General features: G+C 33.5%; 1 long non-coding RNA gene and 1 other non-coding gene across 2 annotated transcripts in view; one reads left to right on the top strand and one right to left on the bottom strand.

The window, feature by feature from the left end:
- Positions 1 to 15,904, bottom strand: part of LOC128291693 (uncharacterized) — an 85,439-nt gene that overhangs the window by 13,904 nt on the left and 55,631 nt on the right. The window lies entirely within an intron of this gene.
- On the top strand, positions 5,956 to 6,062 carry LOC128292065 (small nucleolar RNA R71). Its single transcript, XR_008282050.1, has one exon. It is a non-coding gene; the product is annotated as a small nucleolar RNA R71 (small nucleolar RNA).

Raw genomic sequence — 15,904 nt, forward strand, 5'->3', positions numbered from 1 at the left:
AATGCCAAATACTTATTCAACTCAACTTCTAAAATCATACTTCATCAAAAACATTTCCCAAACATTATTCTCTATGAATCAATACAACTAAAACATGTACTTTTATGAACCATTTCTAATAGCCAAACACACATCAATATTAACATCGTTTACAAGCCAATACTCATGGATAAAATGACAACCAAACTAACAGAACTAACTTATACGTGTCATATACCATAAACTTAACTCAAAAGTACCAACTTAGATGATTGATAGTGCGATGAGGTTCCGACAACTCTTGGATCTGAGCTAGCCTTGATTCTCTATAAAACATAGGAAAATAACACGAAGTAAGCTTCATAACTTAGTAAGTTCATATTAACGTAATGAGCAACTTCACCATTCATTAACAATACAAACAATAGAAATTCAAGATAACAGAAATACATTAATTTTCAAGCCACTTGATAATTCATTCACTAGCTTACTAAGAATTTATCCATTTTATGGATTCAATGTTTATAAGCTTTACGTACGTACCTGTACCAACTCAAAGCAATCTCATTCTAGTCTGCATCTTTCAATTTCCTATTGAACCATTTGTAATAGAAGTCAGATATTTAAGGATCTTAATCGATAAGTACCTACACCTTGGCCCGTAGCTAATCAAGGTAACTTATCCCGGAGTACCTATACTATGTCCCGTAGCCAAATCAAGGTAACTCCTCTGGAAAATACCTATACCATGACCCGTAGCCAAATCAAGGTATAATTCGCACCCGAAGTGTCAATATCATGGCACAAGCCAACACAATAGTCTAATGACATGTCACTAGCTTCCTAGACTATTCCTAAGGTTTAACCGAGATTTTCCAATACCTTATCGTAGTCGAATCATTTTGAAATTCTGTCGAATCATTTCCGAAATTATACGTAATCATATAATTAAAATTCATGCTATATCAAAGCATTTAAAATACAATTATAAATAAGCTCATTGTATACGAACTTACCTCGTGTTCGAAATTGACAGATCGGATCGACTATTCGACAACCTTGCTATTCCCCCGATCTAAATCCGAATTCTTTCTTTCTTGATCTATATGAATTCAAAATTAACTTATTTATTCATCTACTCATTCAATTTAATCCAAAATTACTCATTTGGGTATTTTTACACATTAGCCCCTAAACTTTCACATTTAATCAATTTAGTCCTTATTTCACAATTACACAAAATTCACATAATTCAACAAGACCCATGCTTAGCCAAATTTCATATAGGTCCCTAGTAGCCAAAAATTTCATTTATTTCACATTTAACTACTCAATTTGGATATTTCACAATTTAATCCCTATTTGACATATTTGTCAAAAATCACTTTACAAAACATGAAAATCTATCATCAAAAATTCATATTTCATCTTCAAACACCAACAAACACATGAACTCATCAATGGAAACTCTTAAAACCTTTAACAATTTCAAAATCTATAGTACGGGTTAGCTAGAATACGAAGCAACGATCTCAAAAATGTAAAAATCATAAAAAATAGAGCTCAAAACACTTACCAATTGAGCTATGAAGATGCCGAACTGTAAAACAAAACCATGAAGCTTTCTTCTTCTTCTATATTCAGCCAAAAGATGATAATGAAGCATAATTTTTATTTTTTTTGTATTTATTAACTAATTACATCATTAAACTTTAATAAAGAACTTAAAATTCATTTAATGGTTGTCTAAAATTGTCCACTATCATTTAAAATGGTCTAACTACCATTTAAGGCGATCATATTTAAAAGCAAAAGTCAATTGACAGCCTTAACAAGTAGAATGCAACTTTTTCATTTTAAGTGATTTAGTCCTTTTTCTCAAATTGAGCAATTAAACGATAAAATTAACTCACGAAAATTTCACACACATATCAAATAACATGCAGTAAACACATAAAAATAATATTAAAATAATTTTCTAGCATCGAATTTATGGTTCCAAAACCACTATTCTGATTTAGCTAAAGCTGGGCTGTTACACTTCCCTTCTTTACGAGGATTATTCTCAGTATTGCTAGGTATGCCTATACCAATTAGCCTTTTAATATCTCCCATCATACTAATCAATTAGCTTATTTGGTCCTCTATTTTATTCGATGTCCTTGATGAATTAGTGCACTCATATTGCACCTGCTTTACTTCTATTCTCATTGACCACATTTCCCCTACAATTCTATCCAAATGTTGACCAGATACAGTATGGTCATTTGGTTTGGACTTATCTTGAGATTTCTCCAAATAAGGATGTTGGTAATTAGTTTTTTTAACTTGATTTGAATTATTATTACCTCTTCCTTGATTTCCTCCCCATCTCAAGTTTGGGTAATCTCTTCAACTGGGATTGTAGGTATTTGAATAGGAGTTTCCACTCCTATTCTCGATGTATTTCACGTCCTCAGTTAGATTGTTGATATAATGAAAGTACGGCTTGTCTCCTCCATACACAGATGCTATATTATTGAAGGATTCAATACAGTTAAGTCTATCCGCTAACTGCTGGTATTTATTATGTAACAGCCCGATTTAGACCCTAGTCGGAACAGTGGTTTCAAGACCACGAATCCGAGTCAAAAAAATATTTAAATTTTTTTTTGTGTTTCTATGAAATTTTCATGATTTAATTTTTGTCGTTTAGGTGTCTGATTAAATAAAAGGGCTTAATCACGTTAAATGAAAATTTGGTGGTTATTTCTAAAAGGGGCTGAATTGCTATTGGCTTTATAAATGGAGGCCTTTAAGTTGTAATTAGACCATGGGATAAAGGTGTGTACATCAATGACGTTAGAAAATGTGTTATGTTTATTTATTATTAAAGGGAAAAATTGTAAAATGGTTAGTAATAATATGTATAATAAAACATAAAAGCTTATTATATGGTTTTATATAATCATCTTCAAAAATAAAACACAAATAAGAAGAAAAGGAAAAGAAAACCTAGTTCGGCCATCTTTCAACTTAGTTCAAGGTTGCTCTTAGTCGGTTTTTGATAATTTTTACGTTTTTGAGATCGTTGCTTCGAGTACTAGTAAACCCATGCTTGAATTTTTAATTTTGGTGAATATTTTGAGTTATGCCATTATTGAGAGCTTGTGATTTTTGTTGTTTGATGGTGAAATATGAAAGATATGATTTAGATTAACATGTTTTGTATTGGAGTTTTTAATGATTTTGAGTAATTAAGACTAAATTGAATAAATAATAATTTGGGGGACTAAAATGTGAAATAAATGAAAAATATGGACTTGTATGAATATGGGTAAAATTTGGCCTAACATGGGTCTAGTGAAATTTTGTATATTTTGTGTTTGTGTAGTAGGGACTAAATTGTAAAAAGTGTAAATGTCAAGGGTAAAATGGTAATTTTCCCATTTATGTGTTTTTGGACTAAACTGAATGAAAATATGTTTGAATGAGCTTAATTTGAATATGTTTAGATCAAGAACCAAAGAAATCGAATTTGGATCGGGGGAAAACAAAAGCTGTCTACTAGTTGTCCCATTTTGTTTTATATCATCCGATGTAAGTTTATAAGCAAATAAACATACTTAATTTTAATTAAATGCAAATTATATATGCTGAAATGAAATGTGAGAATATTAATTGCAAATGCCGAATGTATATAAGCTTGGTAACCATGTTCACGTGTTCGTTTTGACCGAGTTACGACGTCCGAAAACCCCGTATAAACCTTAGGAATAGTTAGGATACATATGTCATGACATAGGATTCCAATTTGTGATGTGCAAGTAATACCATGGCATCAATATGCGATTACGATATATGTGTGCGAGTAAGACCCTGTCTGGGATAGTAGTATCGATATGTGATTACATGTAAGACCATGTTTGGGACGTTGGCATTGTATGATAGATGTGTGATTATCCGAGTGTCATATCCAATTCTGAATGGTTCATCAGGCATCGATAAGTTGTGATCGAAAGTGTAAAATGAGTTGGAATGACCAGGTATGAATTAGCTTGTTACCTATCTAAAATAAGGTAAGTAAGTAACTTGGTTATTTGTTACAAATAATGTGTAATGCAAATGAAGAATATATGTGATTATGGTATGTTTATTCGGTCTTATAAATGAATGATATGAATATTATGGAATTGGTTTTTTGAATATTAATGCATGCACATTTGGTTATATATATATTGACATTTTGGCTTTGAAGGTTGGATGATAATTAGTTATCTTGATCATATGAGTATTCGGCCAAGGTAGTGTTGGAATATGAAAATGTATTATTTATGAACCTTGGTAGTTTGAGACTAAATGTGATAAAGATGATATATTATGGTTTAGTTTAATTGAGCTGATAATGTCATTTGGTTGTTTATTTGCTTATGACTTACAAAGGTATGATAGCTTATTATGTGTGTTCATGTTTACTCTGTTTTATATATTCTTGGATTTCAAGTTACAAGCTCGGGGATTGTCAGTAAAGTTCATCACACTATCTACTATTTTGGTATAAGTTAAGCTCGAATTATGGCATGTATAGGCTGGAATGTGTTTTGAAATGTTGGATTTTGGTTTTGTATAATTTGAGCCATGCAAAAATGGCTTAATTTCCACGTTAATTTCAGTTATGTTTTGATTTTGGTTTGAGTTCATATTTGGTTATAATGCTATATGCTATGCATGAATGGTTTATGTGATAGATGTTACATGTTTTGGAAATAGCTTGATAATGGTTGGTGAATTTGAAAATGGTTAAGGTAATGATCATAGTGTGTATACATTTTCATAGCGTGTTTAATTGATTCGGCTAAGGTTCTTGTATAGCTAGAATAAAAATATGAAATTGATTGTTATGTTTGATATTGGTAATAATATGTGAATTGGCATTAAATGATATATCCTTGTGTTCGAATGTGATTAGGGTAATGGCATTGGTTATGATATGGATGATATGAATAATATTTATGAGCTACTTGTGATTCGGCACTTGTGAATATATGTACATATTGAATTGGTTTGATGTATTGATTGAATTATATGTTTGTAGGAAAAAATGATTGAAATAAGTAATTGGGAATTTGGTTGTTGTCTATGTTCATTGATAAGTATGAAATATATGTATTTAGTTATATGTATTTGGTTACCATGACAAAACATTCAATTAAGTCATAAATGTTAGTTTCGTAAGTGAATTATTACATGGTATTAGCATGCATAAATGTTCAGCATTATTATGTGACTTATGTGGTTGTTTTGAATTAGATATTCGGCACTAAATGGGTTAGTCACTTTATAAATATATATATAATATTTGTTTTATAATACGTTGTCATGTGATTTTAAGTATGAATTCAATTGATATTAGATAATTTAATAATGCTTGAGTTTGAGTTGAGTAATGATTTCATTAGGTAATAAGAAAAGTCAATGTATACTCATGTTTTATAATAGTTGGAAAATCATTTAGGTTTATATCTCATCTTTGTTAAAATCAAGATATGTTTTAATGTTTTGATTGATATGTTTCATATTAATGCATATGAATGATATAACTGTATATAAGTAAGATATGAAATGTTTCAAATTTAAAGATTTGATTTAATTTATGAATTAAATTTTGACTGATTTTCGAGACTTGTTCATGTGCATATTAGTTGTACGAAACTGTGCTTTTATTCTGTAATGCCTTATGAACCTAATCCGGCAATGGATACGGGTTAGGAGTGTTGCATATTATCTTCTTGGATAGCTTTTACTATAGTAGGTTTCTGGCCATATGCAAATCAATCAATAGTCCACTAAAAGGAGTTCAATGCCATGTTTTCTATTAATTTGTACGCATCCTCATACATTCTATTCATTAGCGCTCCTCCTACTGCTCCATCTAATCCGAACCTTGCATTTGCATCCAACCCATTGTAGAACACCTACAATCACATCCACTTAGGGAATCCATGGTGCGGGCATTTCTAGATCATTGTTTTAAAATGTTCCTGGGCATCGTGAAAACTTTCCCCTTCCAATTGTTTAAAAACAACAATTTCTCTTCTTAGTTGAACCACTTTGCTAATAGGGAAATAATTTGTAAAAACTTTCCAGTGAGCTTATTCTATGTCATGATAAATCCTGTTCTTTTCAAGTCTAACCAAGAAAAGACGTTATCAATCAAAGAAAAGAGGAACAACCGAAGATGAATAGCGCCACTAGTGACGCCATTGCACTTGAATGTATCTCAAAGTTGAAGAAAACATGTAAAATGTTGATTCAGATCTTTTATCATTGTAACCCTAAATTGTAGATTATTCTAGATCATCTGAATCATTGCTGGTTTGATCTCAAAATTGTTAGCTTTAATTTAATAGTTGGTTTCATTATGCTCCCCTGAACCATGTTTAGACTTAGTAATGTGTAATCTCTTAAGGTTCTCTCGTTACGTGCCATATGTAAATTTACAGGTAGCGGTGGTGGTGCTGGTGGATCTCCTAAAGCGTTATCGTCATCTTTACTGAACAACGAATTCTCACGTGGTACATTTCCTACAACAGGTGGTGGTGGATCTTGCATCTACTATTGCTGCTACTACTGTTGTTGTCGATGATTTCTCTGAATTATTCTCTCTAGATCTGTGACTAGCTCTATAGGTATTCCCCTACTACGAGTCATACACCAAACCCAAAAAGAGAAGATTAGTTACAATAGAAATTAAATTCATATCTATAACCTAAAATCTCCCTAATTCTTCCTATTGAAGAATAAAAATTAAAATCAACTAGTGGGGTTGCCTCCCCAGCAATGGTGCCAACAACTTGACCACCTCTAGATGTACTACTTCCAGATTGTGAATAATTCATCAAAAGATATATAAATAAGGTGGTATCCACAAGTATACGGGTCAGGTTGTAATATAGTTATAACAGAGTAGGTGAGTACTCCGAGGATCATACCCAAAGGAAGCTTGCACTAGGTCAATTTTAACCTAAACACCAAAAGATCTAATCAGTACTCAAAATAAGTTATATTAAAAACATATAAATAAAGGAAATTTTTTGGGGTTTTTTATAATAAGACAAATAATATGATAACTAAATAAATGTCGAGAAATTGAGAAGTGGAATTAATCAAATCTAATTATGGGTGATTATCTCACTTCGACAATTCTTATTAACTTTCACTTCGAGTTCCTCGTCAATCAACTAGTTGATATCCTAGCAGGATCTTCTGATATGTCTATTAGAATAACAAGTCAACAAGGACTACTTATCTTCTGACCTCACAGTCCAGATCAGCTTAAGGTAAAGGTGTTCATGGATAGGCCATACCAATTCTGGGTTAATTCCCGGCTTGATGACTTCCTAGGGTTGTCAAGCCTAGGGTTTAGGTTCTTCCTTTCCAAAATAGTTGATCCATTGAGTACCCCTACAGTTAATAGATCATACTCCAGTCACAAATCCCCCATAGAGGGACTAGTTCCTCCTAGTTTTCATAAAGAATAAAGAGTCAATATAAAGTGCAAACATGATAAGTGAATTGAAAGTATAGAGTTTAAGAAAAATTCTGAGTTGTATTATCAATAAAAGAGAATCCACAATAGTTGATTGTATCCTCAAATCATATCTCCTGAAATAAAACAAAGAACAAATTGAAAATAAATCTAAAACCTAAGAAAATAGAAAAGCTAAATTGTTGTCGATAATATGTGACAAGTGAGCCAATTTATATTTTTAAAGTGGTTGTCATCCTTAACCTAAGGTTAACTGGCATTCTTGAGCTTTAATTTTGATTGTGTGGACCAAAATGCCCCCTAGCTCGTATTAATTCCTATTTAGAATCGATGTCGTGACACATCAGGACCTGTGTTGCCACATAGAAGTCAATATACTCTTCTTAGGATGTCTTTAGGGGTATGTTGCGACACCCTTAGGCTAGTCATGACATTGAAGGTAATCTCAAAATTTTCCATTTTGCACCCTATGTTCCAGCATCAAACCCTCCGTGTCACGACATAGTGACCAGTATCAGCTTAGCACACCTTCTAATGGTCTCATGCACACTTACAAAGTTCATTAGCTCACTCTTAGTCCTCATTCGGCCTCTATGATCAATAAAAGACCAGTTTGCATGTTTTATTAATTTTAATTAAACTTACTAAAACATAACTAAAACATAATGATAATGTTTGTTTTCAAGCTCCTAAAGTGCAAAAATTAGTTTAGCCTAGTACACAGAATTATAGCAGATCAACAATTTCGGTTTCCAGTATGTTTAATAGTAACTACATCAATATTTTTTTGGAGTAGAATGATCAATCAATATGATAATGTTCTCAATTTTATGGGAAGTCAGAAACGACTAGAAAATAAGTTGGCTATGTGTTTTTGTGGTCGCTAGCTCAATAACATGATCTTCCTTGGGTGTGTATGGGTGACTTTCATATTTTTTTATCAAAAGATTATAATGGGGTGGTGCATTGTATCCAAGCTCTTTATGCTCTAGATTTCGGTAATGTATTATTGACTGTAATTTTTTAGTAGTTCCTATGTTGGGTTTCAGATTCACCTAAGAATATTTTTGTAACACCCCACACCCAAGTCCTACATCGGGAAAGAATACGAGGCGTTACCACACTTAAACACATGCTTTTTCAATGTTCTCGAGTCACCTAAACTTGATCAAATTTAAAACTTTAACTAAACTCCTTAACAAAGGCCTATGAGGCTCAAATGTCCATTGGGAACCACTCAGGACTGGCTCGGGTCCTTAACCAACTTTAGAAAAAAATAACCCTTGAAACAGGGCACACGCCCGTGTGGAAGGGCAACACACCCATGTGTTTATTATAACACGGCCGTGCTGATGGCCTGTGTGACACACACGGCCGTGCTGATGGCCTGTGTGACACATCCCTGTCCCACGCCCGTGTGAATTAAATTCTAAATTCAAACCTATAGGGGTTTTCACACGACCTGACACATGCCTGTGTCTATGGCCCGTGTCTCTCACACGGACATGACATGACCGTGCCCTAGCCCGTGTCTAAAAATTTTGACATTCTATTTTTGACGTCAGCAATCCTTAATGGTTACACGGCCAAAGCACACACCCATGTGCTAGGCCATGCCCTTCACACGACTGAGACACACGGCCGTGTCTCTGCCCAAGTTTTTAATACCATGCATACTGACTTGAAATTTTTACGTGCAGGGGACACACGGCCGGACAACACGCCCATGGGGCTGGCCGTGTGTCATACACGGCCTAGACACACGCCCGTTTGGACAACATAGGGCTATTTACCAAGCCCTTTGCTACCCTGGAACACAAAATAACCACATCCAACATACTAAAGATCATCATAATATGATTCCTCAATCCAACAACCACATCTATGGCCTTTACACGAGCTAATTAGATGGTACTATAAGAAAATGGAAAGAAATAGGGTAAGCATAAAGCTTAGTAAGTTGCATGAAAATAAATATAACAACAACTTTACCATTCATCATCACACTTATAACACTAAAATAGGCATAAGCACAACTTACTCGTCATTGTCCAACACAATTCACATAGTATATACTAAGCTCACATCTCATGCATTTCATTTAGGTACCTGTATCACTCACAACATGGTTATGCTTTTCTCGTTTAACATAAACTATAACTCTCACTGTTGAACCATTTGAAATACTATCGGACAGTCACTAAGCCTCAAATATTGGGTATAATGCCGATGCCATGTCCCAGACATGGTCTTACACTGACTCTCACATATCCGTGCCAATGCCATGTCCCAGACATGGTCTTACACTAACACATCATGTAGCCGATGCATGTCCCAGGCATGTCTTACATTGGCTTACATCTCGAGGCTGATGCATGTCCCAGGCATGTCTTACACTAGCCCTCGTCTCAATTCCAATGCCATGTCCCAGACATGGTCTTACACTGGCTCTCATAATATGGCTGATACATGTCCCAGACATGTCTTACACTAGCACACAAATATCTCGAATGTCATGGCCTGAATATCCGATTTATTTCCTAAGGTTCAAACAGGAGTCCTACTATCTCAATATTCATCATACATGATTATTTCCACAAACAAGCAATTCATGTATCTCAATTCGAGCACTATAATTACAATGTAGTTGTATTATTTACATACAACTTACCTCGGATTACAAAATATAGACGATTAGGCTTAGTCCACTTACTTCGTTTTTCCTCGGTCTAGGCCCAGATTTTGTAATTCTTGATCTAAAATGATAAAAATTCATGACTTTAATCATTTTATTAATATAGATACTCAACAATTTAAAATTGGGCAAAATGACCATTTTGCCCCTAGACTTTTTCAAAGTGACAATTTTACCCCTAAGTCCGAAAATTAATTTTTATCAAATTTCTTCATATCCTAAGCCTATTTGATTACTTTTTTACACTAGAAGCCATCCAAAATTCTTAATATTTCACACCTTTATCACCTATTTTACAACTTATGCGAAATGGTCTTTTTTAGGATCTTCATGAGCAATCTCTTCACAAAAGTTGTTTATTTCTCCACCATGGTTCATTTTCTTCCATAAAATTTCAAAAAACAACATGTCTACTATCATGGAAAAACCCTATACTTTCAACCATTTTGCAAAATAGTCCCCTTATTTGAAAGCTCATGCTACAAGGGTTCTAAAAATGTAAAAATTTCCAAGAAAAGCCATCAAGGTCACTTACTTGCAAGAGTGGAGAGTGGCTGAAATTTTTAAAGCTCAAAACCCTCTAGAATGGCTGAATTTTCGGTGGAGAAGATGGTAGAAAAAAGATGATATATTTTCTCTTTATTTTATTTTTATTTTAGTCAAAATTAGGTCATCAAATTACCTAACCATTTGACCTATTGATTTCCTTGTCCCTATAGCCGATCATGCCTCTTGGATAGGGTCTAATTGCCCTTTAAAAACCTCCAATTATGGCTCTCTAGCTATTTGGTATGTCTATCAAGTAAAATAGAACTTTTAACCTTTATGCAATTTAGTCCTTTTTCCCAATCAAGCATGCAATCACTAAAATTAATTCACCAAAATTTTCATACTCTCATATAATCATGCCACAATGTATAAAATAAAAAAATAGTTTCTTCAACCCCAATTTAGTGGTCCCGAAACTATTGTTCCGACTAGGCCCAAAATCGGGATGTTACAATTCTTCCCCTTAGGGATATTCGTCCCTAAAAATCTTACCGGTGAATAAGTTCGAGTATTGATCTCTCATAGTCTCTTCGGGTTCCCACCTGACTTCTTTGACTCTGTGTCTATGCCACAAAACCTTTACGAGTGCCACACTTTTCTTCCTTAACTTCTTGATCTCTCAATCTAAAATCTTTATCAGTTCTTCACCACAGGTCATATCCGGGCTTATTTCAATTTCTTTTGGTGAAATCACGTGTGAGGGGTCAGATCAGTAGTAGCATAACATCGATACATGGAATACATCATGAATTTTCTCTAGTTCATAAGGTAAGACCAATCGGTATTGATCGTGTGATGTGATACGTGCAATAAGTTTTATAATTTATGAATGTTCGTTCTTGAAAACTAACTATTATCACGACAAAGGCAATCGCACCTTATCGAACAGTAGTATAGCTATGGCAAGACTGGGATGTCGAACCCAAAAGAACTAAAAGTACTAGTATTAACTTTCTTTTTATTATTTAGCCTAAAAATAAAGGGGTTTGTTTTATCTAAAATAATTACTAAACTAAGAATGCACAGAAAGTAAATTGGGGAAATAACTTTTGGGAAAACTGAATGATTTGGAAAATACCTAAGGGAAAAATCCACCTAGACTTCACTTGTTATTGACTTTAAATTAGACAATTTATTCACTTGACTTGATCCATAGAAATCCCTAAGTTATATTATTATCTCTCTCGAGACTAACAACATTTAACCCTAGGTTGATAAATTGAAATCTCTTTCTAATTAAAACCCCTAGTGTTGCATTAACTCGATCTATGGATTCCCTTATTAGGTTTCACCCTAATTCGGCAAAATTATGTCACCCTATCTCTAGGCGTGCAATCAACTCTGCTTAATTATGTTAGATTTACTCTTAGACAGGGACTTTTGCTCCTCTAAATAAGCACATCGATACGTGAATCAATATCCTGGAATATTGAAGCAAGAATTAAGAACTCATAATTAAGAACAAGTCAAATATTTATCATATAATTCAGATAATAATAACAAGATCCGTCTTAGATTTCATTCCCCTTAGGTATTTAGGGGGTTTAGTTCATATTTATGAAATAAAACATCTCAAAAGAATAATGATAACAAAACATAAAGAAAACCTAAGAACTCTTGAAGGGAATTGAAGGGAGATCTTCAGTCTTGAAGGTGAATCCGGCTTCTGAGATGGATCAATTGGCTTTCTTCGAGTAATTCCTTGCCTCCTACTCCTTGTCTCCCTTCTAGGTACCTCCTGGGGTGTTTATATAGGCTTTAGAATGCTTCAAAACCCTCAAGAGTGGCCTTTTCCGAATAGGACTAGACTTGGGCTCGACAGGGACACGCTCATGTGACACGCCCATGTGCAAGTGCTTTAACCCGTGTTCGAGTCTGTTGAATGGACACGGGCGTGTGAACTACCCGTGTGAGGATGCCCAGGCCGTGTTGATTTCCCATGTTGACCCATTTTCTCTGTTTTTGGCTCGTTTCTCGCTCTTTTTACTCTCATATGCTCACCTAAGTATAAAACATGGAATTAAAGGATTAGGAGCATCGAATTCACTAAATCTAAGGATAATTCATCCAAAAATTATGCTAAGCATGGGATAAAAATATGTATAAATTACGGTTTATGAAATACCCCCACACTTAAGCGTTTGCTTATCGTCAAGCAAAATCCTCAACTCACAATCAAAATAAATTCTTCTCAATTTGTAATTCTCATCAATAGTGTCTCAAAATAATCCATAAGTAATAATACATTGAAAATTCAACTTGAAGGACATCAAAGTTTCAAACATTCCAAGTTGATCATTTTATCACGAAAACATAGGTGTCTCCCCTCATCTAAGTAATCACCTTTGATTCAAAATATCACAGAGTTTCACATCCTCACTAAAGATTCACTCAAATCACTCGAGGTGTTTAAGGACAAGAAATTTAGCACTCAACAGTCGATATGAAAAGTTTTTACCATAAGCTTACATGAAAATCAAATCTCCACCACTTATATTGAGATGATACACCAATCAAAAGGTCTTTAGAGGGTTGTAATGTGGCTTTGGTTAGGGGGTGTGGTCATAAGCTTGAAAAAGAAGGTTAGAATCAAGATTGAATTGAAAAATTACCTAACTAGAAAAATACTACAAATCAAGCTTTTCTTCATGGATAACATCTTTTTAATCTAAGCATTACATAATTTCATAATATTTTTTTTAAAGAACAAATCAAGTAACATAGGCTAGTTATCAAAAATAAAACATACCTAAGCAATTTATTCAAATCAAATCTCGACAAAAATAGGGATTAATTTAATTTAGGGGATTTCAACAATAATGGGTTATGGGTTAATATCGAGGGTAGATCAATGAATGGTTTGTTAGGCTCAAGGGGGTTCACTAAGGGTTAATTATGAAGGTAGGATTTTATGGAGTGAGTGAGTTAAACTAAGTGCCTTTATCATCTCAACATATCAAATCAATGGTGTGGTCTTGACATGCATAATCAAGCAAGTTCTAGAATAACAAATCAATATTGACGCACTCATAGCGATAATAAAAATGAGCATGAAAGGAATAATAGATGCTCTAAAGGCTCAAGATCTCACAAAAATTATGGCTTTTTGATGTTAAACCTGTGAATTTCAACTCAAGATAATACCTATTTTAATTTTCAAAAAAATCAACTTACCATGCTTGATTCTCTAACTCCTTAAAGTCTAACAATTAATGCATAAATGCCCATGTTTTAATTTACGACATATCAATAAAAATCATAAATTAATCAAAATTCATTCTAATAATGATATGAGAAGATTATTTGAGAATAAGACAAAATTCAGGGGTTTTTCTAATAATGATATAAATATCCCCCCCACACTTAAGATGTTCATTGTCCTCAATGTACAAAGTTAGCTTTACTGAAAATTTTAGATGTAACACCCTGATTTTGGGCCTAGTCGGAACAGTGGTTTCGGGACCACAAATTCGATGATGAAAATTTTATTTTTTATTATATTTTTATGGTCTATGATTTCACAAAATAATTTTGTGAAAATTTCGACGTTCGAGCACTTAATTTAGTCAAAAGGACTAAATCGTAAAAAGTGCAAAAGTTGAGTTCTTCATACTAGAGGTGTCCAATTGTTATGAAATTTTAAATAGAGGGTCCTTAAATGGTAATTAGACCATTGGTTAATTTCTGGACAAAAATATACATGAAATGAGTGTAATAAAATATTTTTAAGTTAGGGGTATTTTGGTAAACTAATAATTAAAAGAATTAAAAAAAGGGAAATAAGCCAAATTAGCTATCATCTTCTACATTCAACCGTTTCTACCAACAGCAGCCATGGTTAAGGTTTGTTCAAACTTCCAAGCTCGATTGTAAGTGCTCCTTAGCCCCGTTTTTAAAGTTCTTTACATTTTAAAAAATCTCGGTAACTTGGTTAAGCTTATTCTAGCAATAATTTAACCTAGGGTTTATATTTGGAAAAATACCCATAGGTGAAATGTGTTTATTTTGATGTTTTGTGGTCGATTATGAAGCTTGAAATTGTGTTAAACAACTTTTACTAAGCGATTTTACGTGAAAACGAGTAAAACAACATAATCGGTAAAATACCTAATGTTCATAAGTACATGTTAGAGTGTGAATTTGATGTTGCTATAGAAGGGGAAAATGATCATAATGTCATAAAACATAAGAAAATAGGATGAAGTTTAATTTATGAGCCTAGGGGAAAAATGTAATTTTGATAAAGTTTAGGGGAAAAATTTTAATTTTGCCAAAATATGATTTTGGGTCAATTTGAATAATGTGAGTCCTAATTAGGCTATATTTATAATGATAGAGCAAGAAAAATTGAAATTCGGGCTAAAATCGGCAAAATACCAAGTTGTGGACAAAATGATAAAAATGGCCATTTTCGTATATGAGGTAAGTTCGTGTGTTAATAATAATGCAATACCATACTTGAATTGTAATTTTATATTGTTGTGGCATAAACTGTATGATTTAATATGTTTAGGAGAAGTTGATGAATGGTGTGTATGATATGGAAAATGTGATGCTTGTTGTGTCATGTGAAATTGAATGGCAAATTATTGTTACATGAATTGAATGTTAAATTACTATTACATGGGTTGTATGAATTGCTACATGGTTGTACCTGATGAGATTTCGACAAGTTTGTACGTAAATAATTTATCGATTCTTTTTATTTTATTATATTTTGTTATCATATGAAATGTGGCTGCCTGTAGAATGATTATTTGTTGTAAATTGCAAATTGAAAAAAGACTATGAATAAACTTGTAACATGTTGGAAAGTGAGGAATTTCTCGGTTGAGCCTTCGAAATAGAAACGATACGAATGATCTATTGTAAGGTCACGTGTGTAGTACTAAGTGCAGGCTACTACGTGTACCGGATAATTGGTCGCATGTGTAGTACTAAGTACAGGCTACTATGCGTACCTGATAACTTCGATCACGCGTGTAGTACTAAGTGCAGGCTACTACGTGTATCAGATGGCTAGGTCACGTGTGTAGTACTAAGTGCAGGCTACTAAGTATACTGGATAATTGGTCGCATGTGTAGTACTAAGTGCAGGCTACCATGTGTACCAGATAGCCTTGGCTACAAGTGTGAAAATATGTGCTGGCAAC

The sequence above is a fragment of the Gossypium arboreum genome, chromosome 4 (genome assembly GCF_025698485.1).
Source record: "Gossypium arboreum isolate Shixiya-1 chromosome 4, ASM2569848v2, whole genome shotgun sequence".
Classification (NCBI taxonomy): domain Eukaryota; kingdom Viridiplantae; phylum Streptophyta; class Magnoliopsida; order Malvales; family Malvaceae; genus Gossypium; species Gossypium arboreum.